At 39.3% G+C, this 17,918-nt stretch overlaps 1 long non-coding RNA gene across 1 annotated transcript; it reads left to right on the top strand.

Moving 5' to 3' along the window:
* The first annotated feature begins 268 nt into the window (after positions 1 to 268).
* LOC140519220 (uncharacterized) lies at positions 269 to 7,605 on the top strand. Its single transcript, XR_011972131.1, has 3 exons — positions 269 to 888; positions 2,054 to 2,140; positions 7,460 to 7,605. It is a non-coding gene; the product is annotated as an uncharacterized lncRNA (long non-coding RNA).
* The last annotated feature ends 10,313 nt before the right edge of the window (positions 7,606 to 17,918 follow it).

The raw sequence follows: 17,918 nt of genomic DNA on the forward strand, positions 1-17,918 counted from the left end.
ATCCATGAGGGTGGGAATGAGAGCCTGCACTAGGTTCCTCAAACCACAGAGAAGCAAAAAAAAAAAAAAATCTTTTGACTTTCAACTTTCTCTTGCCTTGCTTGCCTAGGGTGCTGAAAATGACTTCTCTGACTATGCAGGGAGGCAGCAAGGTTTTATGTTGGAAAGAATCCAATACACAAGCCAAGTCTTTTGTTGCTGGTGAATATACACAAAAAAGGAGGCAGGAATGTGGGCAGGGAGGGTAGAAGGCAATTATCCTGCTTTGTTCACTTACCTGTGGCTTTGCTCACTGTCATTTGTATGTCGATCAAATAGGACAGGAGAATGACGTGGGCTTCATTATCCTAGCTTCTACCCAGCTCCTGTGGCTAATTTTTTTTTCAAGGTGGGGGGGCAGGGAGGAAGAAAATGTCCACCAAATGGGCTCAGGGACAAAGGATCTTCATGAACAAGAGTTACAAGGAATCTTAACTCTGGGACCATGGACTTCAAAATAGTACCAGACAAAACCAATCAAAAAATTAGAAAATTTTTGCCTGGGGATGCTCTGGTGAGCTTTTGTGGGTTGACCTTAGCTAGGGCAGTTAGGTTAGAGCCCCAAAGGCTATCACTAACCAGGCTTAGCCTGCCTTTGTCATCAGTTTCCTGGCCACTACACCTTAGTAGATGGGAGCAGAGAGACAGTAGATAGCCCCTAAGAGCAAAAAACAAGACAAGAAACATGGCAGCCAGAGATGCCAATGGACAATGTGACACCCTCTATAGAGATGACATGTCTGCCAAGGCAATATGCCCAGAAAAGGGAAGAAATGCCCAGCAGAAAGCAGTACAATGGCACTGTACAGTATATCACCCGGATACATCAGCAGTCCTAGGGGATCAGAGGTAAGAACTGCCTTGTCCACAATTATGCTCTATATGTATGCTTTCTACATGTGTGTCTTTTCCTAGCCACAAGGGTTCCTGACATTGTGCTTACCATATGAATCTCCTACATGTGTATGCCCTCCTCCACTAGAGATATTCCAGGATGGGGCAAAGCACAAAACCATGCCAGTGTTATGTGAAAAAAAATTCCTTTGTAGCAAGTTTCCCTACTAAAGGTTTAACATCCAAGATATAAAAGAAACTGATTCAAATACGGGGTGTCCCAAAAGTCTTAGTGTACTTTTAAGTTACAAAAGCTTAAAGCTTTCTATAATATAGGCCACAAGCCACAAGAATGAACTCCTAAAGCTTAAAACTGCACTAACACTTTTGGGACATGCCTTACATGAGGATGACCGTCATTCCCCAACAGATAAATGGTCAAAGGAGATGAACAGGCAATTCTCAAAGAAAGAAATCCAAGTGATCAACAACTGTATGAGTAGATGTTCCAAATCACTAATAATTACAGAAATGCAAATTTATACAACTCTGAGGTTTCACTTTATACCCAAAGATGACAAAAGAGGAAAATAATAAATATTAGAGTTGCTGGGGGGAAATGGGCACAGTGGAGCTGTGAATCGATCTAGCCATTCTGGGTGTAAAATATAAAAATATTTATAGCAGCTCTTTTTGTTGTAGCAAAGAAAAAGGGATGCCCATTAACTGGGGTATGACTGAACAAGTTGTGGTACATGCAAGTAAGGAAATATTATTATTATGTTGTAAGAAACGATTAAAAGCATGGGTTAAGAGAGACTTGGAAATGCTTGTATGAACTGATGCAGAGTAAGGCAAATAGAAATCAGGAGGACACATTTTAAAGAAAAACAACTTTGAAAAACTAGAGAATTCAATGATGATGAAGCTGGTGAGAAAGAACACTACCCACACAGAGAGGTGATAGATACAGGGCAAAGAATGAGATACATTTTTAGACATGGAAAATTGGTTTGTTTGCGGTTTTTTTGCTTGATTATGCATATTTGTTACAAGATTACGTCTTGTTTTTTTCTGTTGGTATAGGATAGGGGAATGGAGGAGGAAGGAACTATCTGTAGCATTAATTCCCCCTACCAAAAAATAAAAAGGTCATTGAAGCATATTTTTAAATTTACAGAAAAGAACAAAAGGAATCAAGGAGGAAACAGGCAAGCAAAGTATCTTTGAAAGTAACATATTGAATTTGTTACATACTTCCAGAAAGGTAAGTTGTATATAACAGAGATTCATAGTTTCACATAATATTCTCTTTTTTTGTTCTACTTTGTATATGGAAATGATCTCTCTTGTATGTGTTCCTTAAATTCAAAATTTTAAAAGTATGCTTTTTTTTAAATTTCACAAGATTGAACCCACTGTAACTGCCCAAATCAGAAAAGTTTAGGAATTCCATTTGACACATAAATGTTTTGGTCACTGTGCCACTTAGGACCCCTGCTCTATTCTCAACAAAGTCTCCTTTATCCTTGAACTTTCAACTAACTTTTCTTTTCCCTTTTAATTTTAAAATAAACTTGACTTTCCCTCCACGATGCTATGGAAACCACAGGATCAAAAGTGAGTTGGAACCTTAGAGATCATCTGAGTCCAGTTCAACCCCCTCATTTTAAAAAGAAGAAATCAGTCTAAAGAAGTTAAATCACTTGCCCGAGGTCATATGGGGAATAAGGAACTATGATTCAAAGGCAGATCTCCTAAATACAAAGCCAGTATCCTTTCCACTATGCCCTTTTTTTCACATATAATGCAGTCATCCCCACTGAAAGCCGTTCTTTTCCCTGTCTCTTAATATTGACAGGATCAGAAAGAAAAGTTGCCATATTCCTTATTCCCCAATTCTACTTCCAGACCCTTACCCTACCTCCAGCTTTAGTAACCTTTCCTCTTTTGAAGTCTGTCTAATCATCTTTTCCCCATTCTTACTGTCTTCATTTTCTATCAGGCACTTTCTCAAAAGCTTTATCATCTAGCTCATGTTCTTCCTTTCCACCCCATCCCCTGTCATCCTCCTCCAGGTTTCTACATTCATGCTGATGACTCCAATAATATAATGATCACACAATATTCAACCTCCTCAACTCCAAGAACCAACTTGTCCACCGCACTTCTGCTACGCACTGGCATGATCACATCTTGTACCATTTCAAAATTCCACTCTATTCTCAACTATAACCTACTATCTTTTCTACTTCCCCCACTCTCATACCCATATAAAACCTCATCTTTACTCTCATCATTACTGTTAATTCTCTTACCCCTCCCACTTCTCCTGGTCCCTCTTCCCTGGGAGGTTTCATTTGCTTCTATATACAGTCTTGATTCTATGGTCTAACACTTCAGTGCCTCAGTTCAGAAAACACTATCTCTATCTCATGTCTCACCATCTCATTGCCTCTTGGTCTTCCACTGGTCTACATCACACAGCACATAATGACCAGACTCCTTTGCCTGGCCCCACCTTCAGAGTTCTAGCACCATGCTAAATAACACTTCTTCACCCAACCCAAACCTAGGGTCCTATTGCTATGATGAAGACCTGCCTTCCTCCCCAATCTGTCAAGAGCAGTTCTCTCTAGCAGATGCTCCTCCCCTTCTTGTGGTGTATCTGCACCCAGAGTTTGACTGGTCTTTACATCATAATCCTTCCCACCTATCCTAGAACTTTCCTCTGTGCTCTTCATCTCCACCATTATCTGGAACCACCACCTACCTTCCCTCATTTCCAACTTGCTAATTCAATTCAAATCAATCAATATTAATCATTTATTAATGCAAAGTAGTTAGTCAAAGGAGTTGCATGATCAACCTGAGGAGCTTACAGGAAAATGAGGCTTTGGAACTTTTAAGAGCATCTTCTTGTGGAGTGTAAGGACATATCTTTGGCACTTAATTGAGAGACCTAAGACTACTGCATTAAGTCTCAGTAACTGGAGCTATCCCCAAGATGAATTGGTTGGCTGGCACTTTTGTGAGATATATACTGGGGGAAGCAACCTTCTATGCTGCTCTACAAAAAGAGTCTACATAGAATCTGCCCCTTTTTTCACAGAACACAAAAGAACTAAGAGTAAGGACCAATAGTAGCTGGAGAAGAACAAAGGGAACTAGGAGTACCAACCCAGGTGGTTAAAGAGGAGAGTTCACAAGCCCACCCTTGGAGAAATAATACTTTTACATATTTTTATTGATGTCTTCTGGGGCTTTTTACATCACATTATCATTTCCTCTAGTATTTCTGCCCTGCCCTCCCAACGAGCTATCCCATATAACCAATAATATTTTTAAAGATGAGAAAGAGACACAGAGAGAGAGAATAAATCAGCATAACTCATCAATACGTCAAAAAAGTCTGGAAAATATGTGCAATGTGCACTTGTGGACCTCCCACTTCTGTAAAGGGATGGAGTGGAAGTGTCTTCACATATCACGTCTTTCAAGGCCTATTTGCCCCCTTACCACCCAAGAAGGCTGTGGCAGCATCCAAGTACCAGAATGAACAGAGATCAGAAATCAATTTTTACCCAAAGCAAGACTTCATCTCGCATTTCTCCCAGATTGTAAATATCCTGACAGAGGATGGGATAGGGCATCCTGAAGTGGGAGATGCCATAGACAGGCTCAAGGCCATCCTACAGTACAATGCCCTTGGGGGAAAGTACAACTGAAGCTTGTCAGTGCTCATGGTATTCTGAGAGCTGGTGGAACCCGGAAAGCTGGATGCTGATGATCTACAGACAGCACTAGCAGTGAGCTGGTATGTGGTGCTGTTCCAGGCTTTCTTCCTAGTAGCAGATGACATTATGGACGCTTCTTGTACTCACCAAGGACAGCCATGCTTTTATAAGAAGAACGGCAGTGACTTGGATGTCATCAACGATGCCATATTGTTGGAAGCCTATATCCACCATCTACTGAAGCATTACTGCCATGGGCAGTCCTATTACCTGAACCTCATCAAAGTCTTTCTACAGAGCTCTTACCAGACAGATTGGTCAAATCCTTTATCTTTTCATAGCCCTTCGGGGCAAGGTTGGTCTTATCAGATCCACTGAGCAGAGATATAGTTGTTGTCTTTCCTTCTCGAAGAGGACCAAAATGATATCACCATGATAAAGAGAAGTTTCAGTTTGTCCCACTGTGGCTGATCAGACCAATACAAGCTTGGAATGCTCTACCATTGGGCACAGATAGTCCATGTGAATATTTGGGGTGGGTACTCCAAATTTGTGCATCCTACATTTCCTTTGTGCTGTCTCAATTCTGCTTTGCTCACAGAGCACAGCTCCTTTTTTTGGGCATGCCATGCTGAATGGTCTTGTACCAGTGTCTCCCACGTTGCACAATCAAATCCAAAGTTCTTGAGAGAGACCCTGAGAGTGTCCTTGTATCACTTCTGACCACCATGCGAGTTCTCCATAAAATAGTCTTTTTGGCAAGCATATATTTTACATTCAAACAACATGGCCAGCCCATTGGAGTTGCACTCTCTGAAGCATAGTTTGAAGGCTTGGCAGTTCAGCTCAAGGAAGGACTTCAGGGTCTGGTACCTTATCCTGCCAGGTGATCCTCAGAATCTTCCTAAGACAATCAAATGGAAGCAATTCAGTTTCCTGGCATGGAGCTGGTAGACTGTCCATATTTTACATGCATACAACAATAAGGTCAGCACAATGGCTCTGTAGATCTTCAGTTGAGTAGTCAGTCTAATACCTCTTCTCTCCCAAACTTTTCTTTGGAGCCTCCCAAACACCTAAGCTAGCTCTGGCAATTCATGTTAGATGTGTACATCCCTAGAAAGCTTCAGAGGTTGCACTGAGTGCTCAATCATCTGCAAACAGAAAATCATGCACCGACACTCCCTCCAACAGCAATGGCCATTAACTGCTGAAGACTTGTGCTTCAAAATCTTTGATATCACAAAAAATATTGCCATAAAATTTTTGGTATACATGAGTAGGAACATACTGAAACACTGAGAGTAATATTTTGGGGAGTAGCCCCCAAAGAGTATATCTAGTCCATGTAAGCACAGAGTTCTGGATACTGGAATGTGGAATACTTTAAGTACCTACTTTGTGAAAGGAGCCTAATTCTCATTTCAGAGTAACCGCTAGCATTCGATTATTCTGCCACAACTCTCAGACTATGAATAACACTGTGATACAGACCCAGTCACATACATTCACAGTGTGACAATAAGTATATTCCTGCCCCTTAAGGGTTTTTTTCACATGTGGAGGATGACTCAGATACAAAAGTTAAAATTTTACTCCTATTCTCAACAAAGGTGTAACAATTGCTCCACTATTAAAAACTCCCAGTGCCTACCTTGCTAGCCACTGCTATTCCCCCAGTTATCAATGTCAGAAGAATGAAAATATCCTGTCTGCCTTGGGGTCACTAGGGACTGCTGAGAGCTGCTTGTAGGCTGAGTCTACCACTCTCAGATGTCTGACTTCCACCAAAGTCTTCAACCCTACCATAATGAAGAAAGTCACAAAATCAAGCAGATTTCACATCCCATCCCATCCCCTCCCACCTGACCCATTACGGACAGGTTACCTTAGCCTCTGTGAAGCAATTCTTTTACACTACTCTTACTCATTCCCTACCTCACTTCTCACAATGACTACTCCAAGCCTTTTTCCCTTCCCTTGGTCCCTAAATCATAACTCCATCCTCTTAAATTATAGAAAGATAGCTTTACCTCCTATATTTCACTAAAAAGATAGAGCCTACTACTGATAGGTACTGCCTCCATTTTACTACTGGAAACATCCCAAAAGCATCACACACTCTCTTCTTGCTTTTGGTCACAAAGAAATGTGCATCCCCTTTCACTAAAGGGAACTCAGCTTGTGCCTTTTATCCCGTCCCTTCTGAATTCCTCTAATACCCTTCTCCAGCTGTCATCACTTCTCTCCTGTTCACCTTCAATCTCTTCTCTGCTGGTTCTTTCTCATCTCTCCAAAAATATAACGAAGTTTTATTTAGAGGTAGCTGGTGGCACAGTAGATGGAGCTCTAGGCCTGAAGTCAGGAAGGCCTGAGTTCAAATATTATCTCTGGGGACAATAACTTAACCTCTGTTTTGCCTCAGTTTCCTCAACTCTAAAACAATGATAATAATAGCACCTACTTCACAGCATTGTAAGCATAAAATGAAGCAATATTTCTAAGGTACTTTGCACATAGTAGGAGTTATACAAATGCACACATACAAAGGTACCTCTCAATCCCTCCCTACCCCCTTGAACTAGCAAACTGCTTTTAAAAACAACTAAATTAACACATTTTGTCAATGTCAGTTAAGTTTGTATATTCTTGAATAATTTCGGAGTGTCTAAATTTCAGGCTATTGCAACAACAAAATGAGATGCAAAGAGTTTTAGATGTCTTTGGAAATAGGCTCTTCTACCTGGTGTGGCCCTTTGGTTTTACCAAGGTTTTTGTATTTGGCATTATTTTCTATTAAGCATGATGATAACACTGACAACCCTTCTCATTTGTGTGTTGCTTTCTAGTTTATGAAGAGCTCTCCCATCCATTACCTCCTCTGATCCTCACAGCAGTGCTGCAGGGAAGGCATCAAGGCAAGAACATAAATGTCACTCGATGATGAATTTGACAGATTTTTTGCATTAAAGCTTAGCCCATTTTCTAGACGTCAGCTCCTACTGTGGCATCAACTTAAAATAGGTGCTTGACTTTTATTTCTACATCATTTAGCTTATTAAACCACCACATCATGGTCTTATCCATATAATTTGATACAACTGTATGCCTGTTTTCTGAGGGACAGTCTGGAAGAATTCAAAGAGGCTGTTTGCCAGACGAGCTGTTGGATGAACTGCTGCAGCAGTTCTTGAAGACCACTCATTAAGTTGTGGAGAGATGACAACCTATACTAGTGGAGGGAGTACCCTCATCAGGGAAATCATAGATCCTTGAAATATTGACATACAACGACAGTAAAGAACATAAGGTCAGGTTTTGACTTTGAATTGGGGAAAGGGCAGGAGTAAGAGATAAGCACTGAAAAAAATATACCCCTTAGAGCTTGGAAATGTATAACTGTCTCTACAGATATTCAATCAGTCAATCATAAGTATTTATTAAGCATTTACTATGTGCCAGGCACTGTGATAAGCTCTGGGGATACAAAGAAAGGCAAAAAACAGTTCCTGCTCTCAAGGACTCTACAATCTGATGGGAGATACAACATACAAACACTTATACATACACACACACACACACAAACACACATATACGATAAATTGGAAACAATCAACAGAGGGAAGGCACTAGACTTAAGGGAGATGAGGAAAGACAACCCTGCCTGTGCTGGTTTCCAAGGCAGAAGCAGAGTAATGGGAATCCATTTCTCTCCTTTAAGGCCTCCTCACAACTATATCCCCTGATATAGAAATTAGTTTGCCTCCATAAACATGTATACACACATACACACAAACACATACCACACATATATGCATACCCCTCCCTAGCCCTGGAGACTATCTCTCTTAGTAAATAGTGTAAGATTGCATTCAATGTAACAATAGGAGGAGGTAATCAGGTTGTGGGAACTCCAACCTTTTACACAGTTACCAAGGAACCTTCACTGCATCCAGTGTGAGCAGCCCGTAGACATAGAAGATTCTGCTGATAAGGGAAGACACCATCCTAAAATAAAAGATTTTGGAAACAACAAATTCCAGAGGGCTTATGAACTGAGGAAGCACCTGCCCAGGCCTAAATAAGAGAATCTAATGGATTAAATACAGCCAATGTATGCACTTTGGAAATATTTCGGGCAAAACAAATGTTTACATCTGAAAAATTCTCTCTAATATCCAACCTCTTTAGAAAAAATCTACCAGACAAGCCTCTAATCAAGTGTCCTTCACAACCCCATACTCTCAATTACTCTAAGTTAAGAGGCCTAGATATGCCATCCTTGGGTACTGAACAAGCTGGTAAGTGCCATTGCTGAGCCACTGTCAGTGATACGTGAAAGTTCATGGAGAAACAAGAAAGGTACCATAGGATTAGAAAGGTGCAAATGCTGTCTTGATTTTCCAAAAAAGGGGAAGAAAGTAGAGTCTGAAAACTATAGGTCAAGGAGCTTAACCTCTTAGGATTATAGAATCACTGATTTAGAGCTAAAAGAAACCTTAAGGTTCATCTAATTAAACCCCTTTATGTTACAAATAAGGAAACTGAGGCACAGAAACATTAAGTGACTTACCTGATATAATGTTGGTGAGTAGCAAATCTGGAATGCAAAACAAGGTCCTCTGACTCCAAAACTAATGCACTTTCCATTGTCCTATACTTCCTCTACTCCTGACAAAATTCTTGCAAGTATTATTAAAGGAATAGCTGGAGAACATCTAGAAAAAAAGACCTTGATCACAAAGAGGATGTATGGCTTCACCAAGAATAGCTCTTGCCAGATTAGCCTCATTTCCTTTCTTAACAGGGCTGTTAGATTAATGATCAATAGAAGCTGTCAACATAGTTTCTTGTGGAAAATATGAAGAAATGTATGTTAGACAATAGACAAAATAGTGAGTAAGATGGATTTGTATCTAGTTGAATGGTTAGACCCAAAAAATACTCATCCATGGTTTAATATCTGCTTGGAAGGATTTTAGTAGAGGGCTCAAGGAGTCTGGACTTGAGCCTGTACCATTTAACATTTGATCAGTGATTTGCTTAAATACATGTTAATCGTATCTGCAGATGTCACAAAGCGAAGAAGGACAGCTAACACACTGGATGGTACCGTCAAGATCTAAAAATATCTCAATAGGTTAGAATGTGGATATGAATTTAATAAGATGAAATTTCATTGGGACAAACACAAAGTATTTACATTTGCTTTCAAAAAATCAACTTTACAAATATAGGATAGGAGATTTATGACTAAATAGAGAAGTTCATCTGAAAAATCTAGCGGTCTTAGTGAACTAGAAACATGAGTCAATAGTGTGATGTGGCAGCTAAAGAAAGCTAATATAATCTTAAGAGAGCTATAGGATTCAGGAGTAGGGAAGTAATAATCCTGCTATACTCTGCTCTCATCAAGCCACATGCAGAGTATTGTGGTCAGTTCTGGCCATTATATTTGAAGAAAGACATTAATAAACTGGAAAGGAATCAGAGGACTATGACCAGAATGATAAAGGACCATGAGTTCAAGCCATGTGAACATTTCTTTACGGAAGAGGGAACATTTAACCTGAGGGGGAAAAATTACTTAGGTAGAACATTCTAGTTGTCTTCTTACTTTTGGCGACCATCATATGGAAAAGGAATTCTACCTGTTCTACTTGGTCACAAAAGTCAGAACCAGAAGCAATAGGTAGAATTTACTGAGAGGCAAATTTAGGCATGAAATAAGGAAAAAACATGATTGACACCACTATCCAAAAGTACGTTGGGCTGCCACAGGACCTAACAGGTTTCCACTCATTGAACATCTTTAAGCAAACACTGGATGAACACTTGTTGAGTATGTTGGAGAGGGAATTCTTGTGCAGGGATGGGTTAGATTAGACGGCCTCTGGAGTCCCTTTTAACTCAGACATTATGATTCTTCTAAAGGAGATGCAGACTTGAGGTACAGTCCCTAGAATCTGCTGGGAAATCCCTTTCAGTGAAACTTTATAAAGCTAAACCACAAGTCTAACATTAAGAATGAAGCAAGCTTTCAAAATCACTCACAAACAGGCATGGGACTTCAGGCAAAGTTTCAATGACTTCTAAAAAACCACATATAAAAACAATACTGAGAATGGAACTAGAGTATAGATTTCTGAAAACTCAGCAAACAGAAAAACTATTCATTGGTTTTGAACTGAGATCAAATTTTCTAAAGCCGGAATGATGAGATAAATGTAAGAAAAAGAGATTCGATGGTATCATTAGCTGTATTTGTTGGCATTCTGTCATCTCAGTCATGCCTGACTCTTCATCACCCCATTGTGAGGTTTTCTTGGCAAATATACTGGAATGGTTTTCCATTTCCTTCTCCAACTCATTTTACAAACAAGGAACTGAGACACGCAGGGTTAAGCAACTTGCCCAGGGTCATACAGCTAGTAAGTGTCTAGAGATAGATTTGAACTCACAAAGATAAGTCTTCTTAACTCGAGGCTCAGCACTCTATCCTGTGTGCCACCTAGCTGTACTAGTCAAACTGCAAAAAGGCCACAGACTCAACTACATAAATTCTATCTTATAAAATCAATTAATTTCTTTATTGACTAAAAGCAATCAAACTTTTTCAAAAGAGGTTTATTTTTCCAAATTTTATATATTTATCTACATTATAAATTGATATTATAAAGTGGTAATATAATTATTTGGTACTGGCTAAAAACTGAAAAGTAGATCAATAAAATAGACTAGACAACCAGAAGCAATAAAAAATAGTAGCCCATTATTTGACAAATTCCAGAACACAAATTACTAGAAGAATGATTCCTATTTGATAGAACAGCTCAGAAAATTGGAAAGCACTTTGGCAGAAATTGGATTTAGACCAGTGTTTATGCCACTATAAGCTCCAAATAGATATGCAACCTGAATATAAATAGTTACACCATCAGAAATAATTAGAGAGCAACAGATCATAGAATCATAGACCCAGAGCTGGAGGTGACTTTAAGGGTCATAGAGGTACCTTTCACAAAATTCTTAACCAAATAAAGACTAGAGATGATCCAAAAAATTTCAATTACATAAAAGTTTTCTCACATACAATATCTGGCAAGGAGGAAAAAATCTTTCCATTAAATATCTCTGATAAAAATCTGATATCTAGATATATAAGGAATTGACATAAATATTTAAGACAAAGTGTCATTGCTCAATAGAGATATGGTGAAAGGATATGAAAAAATTTTAAAACATTTTCATTGATACCCCTTGTTTTTACATCACTGTTATTTCCAAATATACCCCTACCTAGGAATTTATCCCTTTGAACAAAAAAAGAAAGAAAATTTTCAATGAAACCAACCAACATGCCAATGACATCTGACAGCATAAGCAGCATTCTGCACCTATAGTCCCCCATCTCCAAAAAGAGATAAGGAAGGTATGTTTTCTTATCTCTTTTCTCCTTCATTCTCATCATACAGCATTAGGCTTGATTTTTTTCCTTGCTGTTTACGTTGTTTTAGTTATTGTCTATATTGTTTTTCTAATTCCACTTCACTCTGCATCACTTCATGTGTCTTCCCACGCTTCTCTGAATTCTTCATGCTTATTTTCTTACACTGAAGCTACATAACATTATAGCCATAGGCCACACATTTATTTAATAATTCCCCCAATCAGTGGGGGAATTTTCTTCAGTTCTTTACTACCACACAAAGTGCTGCTCTGAATATTTTGGTGTATATGGGAAATTTTCTTCTGCTTTTTTTGTTTGTTTCATTTTATAGGAGTTTTTTTTTTTTTTACCTCCCCAGGATTATATGTCTAGCAGTAGGGTAACTGGATAAAAGATCATGGACACTAGACATTTTTATTTTGCATAATTACAATTGCTTGCTGGAATGGTTGCAGGGGTGGGAAACCTGTGGGTTTGAGACCACATGTGGTCCTCTAGGTCCTCAAGTGTGGCCCTTAGACTGAATCCAAACTTCACAGAGCAAACCCCCTTAATAAAAGGATTTGTTCTGTAAAATTTGAACTCAGTCAGAAGGTCTTACCTAAGGACTATGTGACCTCAAGGCTGCAGGTTCCCCACCACTGGTACCAATCTATAGTTCCACCAATGGTATATTGAAATACCTATTGCTATACAGCCCCTTCAGCATTAACTATTTCCATATTTCATCATCTTTTCCAGTTCGCTGGGTGTTGTGTCAGGGTCCTTCTGATTCCGATTTATAATTTGTTTCCCTTATTATTCAAGGTTTGGAATAATTTTTAATACGATTATCAATATTTTATGATTCTTTTTGAGAACTGTTCTCAAAAGAATTGTACATTATCAATAATCACATAAAATTTGCTCCAAATCATTAATAATCAAAGAAATGTAATTAGAATAACCCTAAGGTTTCACTTCATAGCTTGCAAATGGGCAAAAATTATTTAAAAAAAGAAACAATCTACATTGAAGGAGCTACGGGATGACAGGCACATTGATACTATGAATTGGTCCAACTATTCTGGAAAGCAATTTGGAATTGTGAAAAAAGGATGACTAACCCATTCATTCCCTTTGATCCGATAATAACATTACTAGACATACATCCCAAGGAGGTTTTTAAAAAATAGACAAGTCCAACATAAGCAAAAATACTCAAAGCAGCACTTTTCGTGGTAGCAATGAAATGAAATGAATATAATGTGGGTGACCATTAATTGGGGAATAAATAGCTGAACAAGTTGTACTACATAAGTATAATAGAATATTATTATACAATAAAAAATGACAAACCACTGCATGGAATAATGGATTGGGAGGCAGCCTCAGATTCACAAAGCCCTGGGTTCAAGACCTACCTCTAACATACTGTCTATGTGACCCTGGGCACACCATTGAAACCTCTCCATTCTCCAGGCAACACTCTTAAGACTCTAAGTGGCAGAGCAGTTGTTATGTGCATGGACAGAGTTCAACAGAAGTTGATGAATTCCATTATCAGTAATTTCCTCCAACAATAAAATCACAGGTCCAAAAAAATTACAAATATGGGAATTCAGAGGAAAATGAGAATGATAGGAACCAATAGTAAAATAATCAGAACTAGAAGAATATGTTAATCAATCAACAAGCGTTTGTTAAGTATCTATTATCTGCCTGGCACTGTGCCAGGGATGTAAATACAAAGAATTAAATAATCCCTACTCACAAGGAATTTGCATTCTAAAGGGCAAGGAAAAAAGCATGAATACAAGTATATATTGAATAAATGTTAAATACCAAGTAGGCCAGAAGTTGGAAAGACTCATTTTCCTGAGTTCAAATCTAGCCTCAGACACTTACTTATCTGTGTGACCCTGGGCAAGTCACTTAACTCTTATGTCAGTTCCTCATCTGCAAAATGAGCTGGAAAAGGAAATAGGAAACCACTCTACTATCTCTGCCAAGAAAACCCCAAATGGGGTCACAGGGAGTCAATTGAACAATAGCAACAGATCAGAAGGGAGGGCACTTGCATTTGGGAAAATCAGAAAAGGCTTCACAGAGTGATTCTTGGGATTCATCTTCAAGGCAGAGAGGTCTAATAGCAGAAGAAAGGAAGGAGTCCATTCTAAACATGGGCATGACCAGGGGAAAAAGGCATGTAATCAGGAGATGGGAGTACTATGTGCGAAGAACAGACAAAGACACTTTCATGACCTTACTGGGATTATCTCAGCAAAGAGAGTGGTTTGCCATTTCCTTCTCCAGATCATCTTACAGAGGAGGAAGCTGAGGTAAATAGGGTTAAGTGACTTGCCCCAGATAACACAGCTAGTAAGTGTCTGAGACTGGATTCAAATTCAGGTCTTCCTGGCTCCTGGCCCAATTATCTATCCACTTTTGACACCTAGAGGGACATTAACGTTCATTGAGCCTGGAAATATAGGTTGGACCAGTTTGTGCAAGGCTTTAAAAGCTAAACAAAGAAGTTGAAATGTTATCTTAGCAGTAATGAGGAGCCACTGGAGTTTACTGAATAGGGGAGTGACACAGTCATATCTGCTCTTAAGAAAGATCACTGGCAGCAAGTGTGTGGGATGGATTGGACTACTGAGAGACAACCAACTAAGAGGTTGTTATAATCATCTAGGCAAGAGGTACCTACATGAGCAGAGAGAAGTAGTCAGGTGTTAAATAGATTATGGAGGTAGAAAAGGCAAGATTTGGAAACTGATTGGATATATGGGATGAATGTGAATGAGAGATAATGCCAAGGTTAGTAACCTAGGAAAATAAAATGAAAGTTTGGAAGAGATGTGGGTTTGGGGGGAAAGAGAATAGTTCCATTTTAGACGTTGAGTTTGGGATGTCTCTGGAATATTCAGTTTGAAATATCCAGTAGGCAATTAGTGATGCAGGACTGAAGCTCAGGTGGAGACTGGGGCATAGTCACAATAACTGCAAAATGTAAATAAAAAGGTCACAAAAGGGAAGCTCTGGGTAAATGAAAAATTAATAATGGTTTCAAGGTAATGGATAATGAAACCTCCCTCCCTCTTCTTGGCAGACAGGTGAGTACTAAAAGGACAAAATGTTTCCTACATACTCACTGCATCAGTCGTTTTTGCTTAAATATGTGTTACAAGGAAGGATTCAGTTCCATAAGGAGTTGGGGAGGGGAGGGTTGGCATAAAGCAAGAGAGAGCACAGAGTATATCCAAAATCAATGAAACCTATTTTTAAATAGATAAATAAAATGGATTGTTTCCAAATAGTCATTTCTTTGACACAATATAGACAGTGTAGATGAGCTGGATTACACAATGAAACAAACCTGGACCAAGCACATGTTTTCCACCTTCCCTCATTTTTTTTTTTGGCATGGTTACAAGCATTTTAATCAACCTGTTCAACACAATAACTTACATGGGACTAAAGTTAGAGAGACTTGAGTGAATGACCAAAGACATTTGTCATCACGTAGATATTGACAACTAACATCACATCCAATCAAGTCAACAAACATTTATTAAGCTCTTACTAAGTGCCAGGCACTGGGCTAATTCCCAGAGACAGAAAAAAAAGCAAAACCAGTCTCTGCCCTTATGGAACACACATTCTAGTGGGGAAGACAACATGCAAACAACTAAATTAGTGAAGAGAAAATTAGAGGTAATTTCAGGAAGTTAAACCAAGATAGTAGAGTAGCAGGAAGTAATACAAAGAGTTCCTTTCCCTCCCTGCCAAAAAACATCTAATCAGGCCCACCAGATCAAATCCTCATGGGTAAATCTAAGAAGAGAAAATCACAATGAGTCATTTTTCCAGCCTAGGTCAGCACACGGAGAGAAACAAGGAGATCCATGGACACTGGAGTAATAATTTGACCAGCAGGGCCCTCCAGAGGCTGTGCACCAGAGGCAAGAAGAGGACACCAAGTACAGGGCTCAGGAACAAGCACCAATGGCAGTTTTCTGGTTCACTACACAATCCTAGGTCACAGATCCAGGGTGGACTGAGAAGACAGGGCTGAGGGCTGACATTCAGGTGTGTCACTGCAGGCCCTAGCCAGGGGTGCAGACCCATGTAGCCTTCTAGGTGCTTGGGTGCAGTCTTTTCACTGAGTCCAATTTTTACAGAACAAATTCTTTTATCAAGGGGATTTGTTCTTTGAAGTTTGGATTCAGTCAAAGGGCCACACGAGGGCCCAGAGGGCGCAGATAACCCACCCCTCCTTAAACTATGTACTGAGAAAACAGCAAGTTCAGAAACAAGTAGCAGTGATGTGACTCAGACCCCGTCTCCCCATCCCAAGAGCAGAACAGGATCTCAATTTCATCTTCTATCTCAAGTCTTAGCGTGAAGCAGAATAAGTAGGGGAGGAATCCCAGATGAAAGCAAAGCCTATAGTTCTGTCACTCTGGATCAGCAGAGCTTCCCAGATTCCTGATAGTGACTGAGTCCTGTAGCATCTACTATTGATCAGACCCAGAAACTTGCAGAGCTCAGACCAATGGGGAAGCAATCAGACTTTGCCACAGATTAGACCACTTTGGGAATACTAAGAGCTTGCAAGTCCTCAACATGGGCTGTCCCTAGAATCCTAGAACAACAATGCTCAGGACCTAAAGAAAGCAGTAGTAGGACCAACCCAGACTTTCTTTCTCTCAGAAGTGTGCACAGCCTCAACCCTAACATCAAGTCTGACACCAGGACCTGGATTGGAAGAATGAGCAAACAAAGAAACAAACAAAAAGAATCCCAGCATAAAAAGCTATCATGGTGAAAGGGCTGCTCAAGACACAAATCCAGAAGAAGAGAAAGATTCCAAAACAGCTTAAGGAAAAACATGACTTGGGCACAAATTCAACTACAATTCCTGGAAGAAATAAGAGCTTTTTAAAAGAGAGTTAAATGTTTTGTAAGAGAAATGAAACCCTAGAGGTAAAAATGGAAGTGGGCAAAGGGGGCAGTGGGGGTAGTGGTAGAAATGAGAGCTATGGAAGAATGAATTAGAAAGACCCAGCAGTGGTTCTGTTGCAGCTTGATGATCTTAAGGGGGAAAAATCAAGGGAAGAAGAGGAATACATGAGGGAGAGGGAAAGGAAAGAAAGGTTAGGAAAAATGATCTCACATAATCAGGGTAGACATCTATATAAATGAGGGGGATATTCCATTCCTTTTAATTCTTCTATGTAACATGATTAATAAGAATGTATGTACAGAACCCATATAAGATTGTATGCTGTCTTGGGGAGGAAGGGGGAAGGGAAGGAGGGAAAATTCAAAACTTATGGAAGTGATTGTTGAAAATTGAAAACAAATAAATTAATTTTTTTAAAAATAGGAGGGATAGAATGGAGAGAAATGGTTGACACTTCACTATCATCTGATCCAGTCAAAGGAAAGAAAAAATATACACATAGGAACACACATATGGTTTGTGTACAGAAATATATTTCACTCAACAGGGAAATAGGAGGGAAAGGGAAAAAGGGAAAGGGAGAAACTGAAGGGAAGGTAGATTAAGGGGAGAGCAGCTAGGTGGTACAGCAGATAGAGTGCAGGGCCTGTGGTTAGGAAGACCTCATCTTCATGAGTTCAAATCTGGCCTCAGATACTTAACCCTGTTTGCCTCAGTTTCTTCATCTATAAAATGAACTGGAGAAATACATGACAAACCACTCCAGTATCTTTCCTGAGAAAACTCTAATTGGAGTCACAAAGGGTCAGACACACACAATTGAAAAAAATGACTAAAAACAAGATTAAAGAAGAGACTAATCCTAAACAAAAGAAACCCTAACTAAGCATGTACAAAAATATTTATA

Source organism: Notamacropus eugenii, chromosome 1 (genome assembly GCF_028372415.1).
Source record: "Notamacropus eugenii isolate mMacEug1 chromosome 1, mMacEug1.pri_v2, whole genome shotgun sequence".
NCBI classification, from domain to species: Eukaryota; Metazoa; Chordata; class Mammalia; order Diprotodontia; family Macropodidae; genus Notamacropus; species Notamacropus eugenii.